Raw genomic sequence first — 7680 nt, 5'->3', positions numbered from 1 at the left:
CACAGAGCGATCTCGCTCTGTGCAGTAATGATGCCGAGGTGTCGCAGCGGCGATCCCCGGCGTCCCCAGCAGGGGGACCGTGGCGATCTAACATCTTATCCCCTATCCTTTGGATAGGGGGATAAGATGCCAGGGGCGGAGTACCCCTTTAAAAGTTACTTGTCTGATGGACATGCACCAGGGAGGGAGTTGCTTAGTTGTTTAATTGATTATTGTTTCAGATATCTCATTCAGTCCTTTAGGGCCAAGGGTTTGCATTTTGTGCTTCCATATATACCAAACAAGGAAAATTAAGATATTTGTATAGAAATACCCATAAATAAAACAATAATGATTGAAATATAATTCTAAAAATACACAGTAGTAGATAAAAGGAGGAATGCTTGCATCAGAAAATGGGTCAATATTACCGCAGCCCACACACAGTATAAGTAATTCTAGTATACCAGGTACATATGGTATTGTCACAAATAAGAAGGTAATATGATTACAATATATATTGAATTGTAAATTTTAATTCAATATTATTTCAAATTTTTTTGGGGCCGGTGAGGATCAGCATTTTAACCACTTACACCTTGGACCTTATAGTTGTGAGCTGCAAACATCTGTTGTTTTTTTCTACAATATATATTGACACTATTAGCAGCGCTAATGGTTAATAGTGTGCAAATATGAAATCATCTAATAAAGTACAGGGTGGGCCATTTATATGGATACACTTTAATAAAATGGGAATGGTTGGTGATATTAACTTCCTGTTTGTGGCACATTAGTATATGTGAGGGAGGAAACTTTTCAAGATGGGTGGTGACCATGGCGGCCATTTTGAAGTTGGCCATTTTGAATCAAACTTTTGTTTTTTCAATAGGAAGAGGGTCATGTGACACATCACATTATTGTGTTGGATTGTCAATGCAACCCTCTTCTCCCACTCTTCACACACTGATAGCAACACCGCAGGAGAAATGCCAGCACAGGCTTCCAGTATCCGTAGTTTCAGGTGCTGCACATCTCGTATCTTCACAGCATAGACAATTGCCTTCAGATGACCCCAAAGATAAAAGTCTAAGGCTAGGTTCAGACTACGGAATTTCCCCCTGCAATTCCTCTTTGAAATTGCAGGCGGAAATTCTGCTTGCTAAAATGTATAGTGTAGTGAATGGGTTTACGTTCAGAAATTCACACCTCGGAATTTGTGAACGGAAAATCCGCTTGGAAAATCCGCCTGAAGAATTGGGTTGCTCTTTCTTCAGGCGGAAATACTCGCGGAACACATTTCAGTCTATTGGAGATTGCAGTGTCTGCGCGGTCCTAGCGCCGACTGATTCAGTCAGCGCTGGCCGCACTCGGAATCTTCCGTAGTCTGAACCTAGCCTAAGGGGGTCAGATCGGGAGACCTTGGGGGCCATTCAACTGGCCCACGACGTCCAATCCACTTTCCAGGAAACTGTTCATCTAGGAATGCTCGGACCTGACACCCATAATGTGGTGGTGCACCAAGTGGATTGGTCGTCGTGGGCCAGTTGAATGGCCCCCAAGGTCTCCCGATCTGACCCCCTTAGACTTTTATCTTTGGGGACATCTGAAGGCAATTGTCTATGCTGTGAAGATACGAGATGTGAAGCACCTGAAACTACGGATACTGGAAGCCTGTGCTAGCATATCTCCTGCGGTGTATATAGTAGTATATAACAGTGTATATGGATACTGGAAGCCTGTGCTAGCATATCTCCTGCGGTGTATATAGTAGTATATAACAGTGTATATGGATACTGGAAGCCTGTGCTAGCATTTCTCCTGCGGTGTTGCTATCAGTCTGTGAAGAGTGGGAGAAGAGGGTTGCATTGACAATCCAACACAATGGGCAGCACATTGAACACATTTTATAAGTGGTCAGAAACTTGTAAATAACTCATGAAAGAATAAAGTTACGTTAAAACCAAAAAAAATCATTGTTTTTCTTGTGAAGTTCCTAATAAGTTTGATGTGTCACATGACCCTCTTCCTATTGAAAAAACAAAAGTTGGATTCAAAATGTCCGACTTCAAAATGGCCGCCATGGTCACCACCCATCTTGAAAAGTTTCCCCCCTCACATATACTAATGTGCCACAAACAGGAAGTTAATATCACCAACAATCCCCATTTTATTAAGGTGTATCCATATAAATGACCCATCCTATACATCAAACAGTTGCTGGTATTGTTAAAGGGCCATGTGCAAAAAGTTCAAAGCAAGGATTGGGTGGTGCGGCCAATATATTGAAGGCCACAACAATACTGGAAGAGAGAAATCATTTTTTAGTTAATGGAATTTATTCAGAAGTTCCCCAGATGTATGCTTTTGTGATGAGTAGATTGTACTTTTTCTCTACCTCAGGGGAAAAGGTAGTGTGCACTTTACTGATACTACTTCCCATTGGATATTATCTGTAGCGCCTCCATGTGGTAGTCAATAAAGTTTAGAACTACCGACCCTCCTCCTTTGCTCGTCGGTCTGAACACTAGATCAAAGTTGTCTTTTAGGTTGGACAATTCACGTTTGTCTGCTTGAATTACCGTAGTTTCGAACGTCTAGGCTTATTATCATGGCAAAGCATATTAAAGGGGTACTCCACTGGAAAAAAAAAGTTGATTTAAATTTTTTTTTTCCAGTGGAGTACCCCTTAATACCAAGTCATGGAACCCACTTAGATGATGACCATGTGATTGAACCGGGTAAAATTTGGATGGTGCTGTAACTAAGGCTGGGTTCACACTACGTTTTTCAACTACGGTTCCCGCATACATTTTCATTAGTGAAAACGTATGGAACGGTATTGAAAACTGTATACATAGGCAAAGCATTGCAAACCGTATGCACCCTGATGCTTGCAATACGTTTTTAAACAGTACTCCAAACCGTGTTTGACCACGGTTTTGACTCCAGTTTTAAAACCAGTTTTAAAACCGTATTACCTTTTTTTTTTAACATGGATGTCAATGGGAAACGCACATGTATACGGTTCCATAAGGCAAAACCGTATGCGTTTTTTCTTTGCACATGCGCATTTGCATCCTAAAGTTTAAAAATGGACAGAATTTTCAAAAACTTATGTTTTTATTTTAATAAAAACGGACGGAACAATATGCACTTTTAAAAACAGTATACTGTTTAAAAACGCATACGGTTTACTTTTTTCCCTGTCAGGATCCGGGTACTGTGAGGATACTGGTGGTAGATATTCTGTGTCAGTGGGGTGATGACGTGGGCCGTACCAGGGGAACGGAGTCTAAGGGGTTCCTGGTTTTCACCAGAGCCCGCCACAAAGCGGGATGGACTTGCTGCGGCAGGTAACCCCCAGGTCGTTCCACCCGATAGCGACTCAACCCCAACTGACGGCTGAGATAGGCGCGGTACAAGGGATTAGGCAAGAGCAAGGTCGGACTTGGCAGAAGGTCAGGGCAGGCAGCATGGATCGTAGTCAGGGGCAACGGCAGAGGGTCTGGAACACTGGCTTGGGACATACAAGGAAACGCTTTCACTGGCACAAGGGCAACAAGATCCGGCGATGCTGGGAAGGGGAAGTGAGGTAATATAGGCTAGGGCACAGGTGTATGCACTATTTGGCCCTTTATACTGCAGAGAGCCGGCGCGCGCGCACCCTAGGGAGCGGGGCCGCGCGCGCCGGGACTGAACTGACGGAGGACGGGTCGGGTAAGAAGACTGGGATGCGAACCGCGAGCGGGCGCGTCCCGCTTCGCGGGTCGCATCCCCGCAAATGATACTAATGCAGCGCTCCCGGTCAGCGGGTCTGACCAGGGCACTGCGACAAGGTGAACGCTGCGAGCGCTCCGGGGAGGAGCGGGGACCCGGAGCGCTCGGCGTAACAGTACCCCCCCCCCCCCTTGGGTCTCCCCCTCTTTTTGGAACCCGAGAACTTGTGAATGAGCTCCTTGTCGAGGATGTTATCCTCGGGTTCCCAAGACCTCTCCTCAGGTCCACAATTTTCCCAATCTACGAGAATTTTTTTTTTACCTCTGACTGTCTTGGACGCGAGAATCTCTTTAACAGCGAAGACATCGGAGGAGCCAGAGACAGGACCTGGAGTGACAACCTTGGGAGAGAATCGGTTAAGGACAAGCGGTTTGAGAAGAGAAACATGAAAAGCGTTAGGAATACGGAGAGAAGGGGGAAGAAGAAGTTTGTAGGAGACAGGATTGATTTGACTCTTGATTTTAAAGGGTCCAAGATAACGTGATCCCAGCTTATAGCTGGGGACACGGAAGCGGACATATTTGGCAGAGAGCTACACTTTGTCCCCAGGAGCAAAGACAGGAGGAGTTCTTCTCTTTTTGTCAGCATGCTTCTTCATACGGGATGAGGCCAGTAGGAGAGACTTTTGAGTTTCCTTCCAGATGATGGAGAAGTCCCAGGTAACTTCATCAACAGTAGGCAATCCAGAAGAAGTGGGAATGGGGAGGGGGGGGCAGAGGGTGACGGCCGTACAACACAAAGAACGAGGATTTGGCGGAGGATTCAGAGTTTTTGAAATTGTACGAGAATTCAGCCCAGGGTAGAAGATCGACCCAATCGTCTTGGCGGGAGGAAACAAAATGTCGCAAATAGTCACCAAGGATCTGATTAACTCTCTCTACTTGCCCATTGGATTGGGGATGATAGGAGGACGAGAAATTTGATTTGATTTTTAATTGATTACAGAGAGCTCTCCAAAATTTCGATACACATTGAACGCCTCTATCCGAGACGATATGTGTGGGAAGCCCGTGAAGGCGAAAAATGTGCACAAAAAATTGTTTCGCCAACTGTGGTGCTGAAGGAAGACCTGGAAGTGGAATAAAATGTGCCATCTTGGAGAAACGATCAACGACCACCCAGATGACTGTGTTGCCATGGAATAAAGGCAGATCCGTAATAAAATCCATGGCAATTTGAGACCATGGTAGCTCAGGAACAGGTAAAGGATGAAGGAGTCCAGCAGGCTTCTGGCGAGGAGGCTTGTCCCGGGCACAAACTGTACAGGCCCGAACGAAATCAGTGACATCAGCCTCCAGGGTAGGCCACCAATATAAATGAGAAATGAGTTGGATGGACTTCTTGACGCCAGCATGGCCAGCGAGGTGCGAGGAGTGTCCCCACTTGAGGATCTTGAGGCGCTGGCGTGGAGGGACGAAAGTCTTTCCAGGAGGAGTTTGTCTGATAGAAGCTGGAGCAGAGGAGATCAGGCACTCAGGAGGTACAATGTGTTGCAGGGGGGCTTCGTTGGAAGGGCGTCAGCCCTGATGTTTTTGTCAGCAGGACGAAAATGAATCTCGACGTTAAAACGGGCAAAAAACAACGACCACCTAGCCTGGCGTGGGTTCAGACGTTGGGCAGACTGGAGATACGAGAGATTCTTGTGATCCATGTAGATGACAATAGGGTGTTTGGAACCTTCCAGCAGATGCCTCCATTCTTCGAGAGCTAGTTTAATGGCCAGAAGTTCACGATCATCAATGGAGTAATTTTTTTCCGCCGGAGAGAAGTTTTTAGAAAAGAAACCACAAGTAATGTTATGTCCGGTAGAGTTTTTTTGAAGGAGTACGGCTCCGGCTCCGACCGAGGAGGCGTCCACCTCCAGCAAGAAGGGTTTTGATGGATCAGGTCTGGAGAGTACGGGAGCAGAAGCGAAGGCAGTTTTGAGGCGATTGAAGGCCTCATCCGCTTGGGGAGGCCAGGACTTAGGGTTGGCATTCTTCCTGGTTAGGGCCACAATCGGAGCCACAATGGTGGAAAAATGAGGAATAAACTGTCGATAGTAATTGGCAAATCCTAAGAAGCGTTGGATAGCTTGGAGTCCAGAAGGGCGTGGCCAATCTAAAACGGCTGACAGTTTGTCTTGGTCCATTTGAAGTCCCTGGCCAGAGACTAGGTAACCTAGGAAGGGAAGAGATTGGCATTCAAAGAGACAGTTCTCCATCTTGGCATATAGTTGATTTTCACGGAGTCTCTGGAGCACTAGGCGGACATGACGACGGTGTTCCTCAAGACTAGAGGAAAAAATCAAGATGTCGTCCAGGTAAACCACAACACAGGTATATTACAAATCCCGAAATATTTCATTAAGTCCTGGAAGACAGCTGGGGCGTTGCAGAGCCCAAAGGGCATAACCAAATATTCAAAATGTCCGTCTCTGGTATTAAATGCGGTTTTCCACTCATCCCCTTTTCTGATGCGAATGAGATTATATGCGCCTCTTAAGTCCAATTTAGTAAAGATGTTAGCGCCACGAAGGCGGTCAAAGAGTTCTGAGATAAGAGGCAGGGGATAGTGGTTTTTGATAGTGATTTTATTTAAACCGCGGTAATCAATGCTCGGCCGTAAGGAACCGTCTTTTTTTGAGACAAAGAAGAACCCCGCTCCGGCAGGAGATGAGGACTTGCGAATTAATCCCCTCTTAAAATTTTCTTGGATGTAGTCCGACATGGCTTGAGTCTCAGGAGCGGACAGAGGATAGATCCTGCCCTGGGGTGGAGTAGTACCAGGAAGGAGGTCAATAGGGCAGTCATAAGGCCTGTGAGGTGGCAAAGTCTCTGCTTGTTTTTTTGCAGAAAACATCGGCATAGTCCTGGTAGGCCTTGGGAAGACCTGGTATAGGAGGAGCCACAGGGGTTTGACTGACGGAGCCGGGAGCAGACGTGAGGGATGTTTTGAGGCAAGAAGAACCCCAGCTCTTGATCTCCCCGGGGGTCCAGTCCAGGGTAGGAGAATGACGTGGGAGCCAAGGCAAGCCGAGGAGAATTTCAGAAGTGCAGTTGGGTAGGACCAGAAATTCAATTTTTTCGTGATGTAGTCCAATGCACATTAACAGGGGTTCTGTGCGGTAACGCACAGTGCAGTCCAATTTTTCTCCATTTACTGAAGCGATGTAGAGTGGTCTGACGAGACTGGTCACTGGGATGTTGAACCTATTAATAGGCCAAAGAGGCCAAAGAGGCCAAAATAAAATTTCCTGCAGAACTGGAATCCAAGAAGGCCACAGCTGAGAAGGAGGAGTTAGCAGAAGAAGAAATCCGCACAGGCACAGTAAGACGTGGAGAAGCAGAGTTCACACCTAGCGCTGTCTCACTTTTGTGCGGAATCGGAGTGCGTCTTTCCTGACGCGGAGGACGGATAGGACAATCCTTCAGGAAGTGTTCGGTACTAGCACAACACAGGCATAGGTTCTCATTGCGGCGGCGTGTCCTCTCTTGTAGGGTCAGGCGGGACCGGTCTACTTGCATAGTCTCCACGGCAGGAGGCACAGGAACAGATTGCAGTGGACTTGAGAAGAGAGGAGCCGGGGAGAGAAATCGCCTGGTGCGAACAAAGTCCATATCCTGACGGAGCTCCTGGCGTCTTTCGGAAAAACGCATGTCAATGCGGGTGGCCAAATGGATAAGTTCATGCAGGGTAGCAGGAATTTCTCGTGCGGCCAGTACATCCTTGATGTTGCTGGATAGGCCTTTCTTGAAGGTCACGCAGAGGGCCTCATTATTCCAGGATAATTCAGAAGCGAGAGTACGAAATTGGATGGCGTATTCGCCCACAGAAGAATTTCCCTGGACAAGGTTCAACAAAGCAGTCTCGGCAGAAGAGGCTCGGGCTGGTTCCTCAAAGACACTACGAACCTCAGCGAAGAAGGACTGGACAGTGGCA

This window comes from Hyla sarda, chromosome 1 (assembly GCF_029499605.1).
Source record: "Hyla sarda isolate aHylSar1 chromosome 1, aHylSar1.hap1, whole genome shotgun sequence".
NCBI classification, from domain to species: Eukaryota; Metazoa; Chordata; class Amphibia; order Anura; family Hylidae; genus Hyla; species Hyla sarda.
This window is presented reverse-complemented; position numbering follows the sequence as displayed.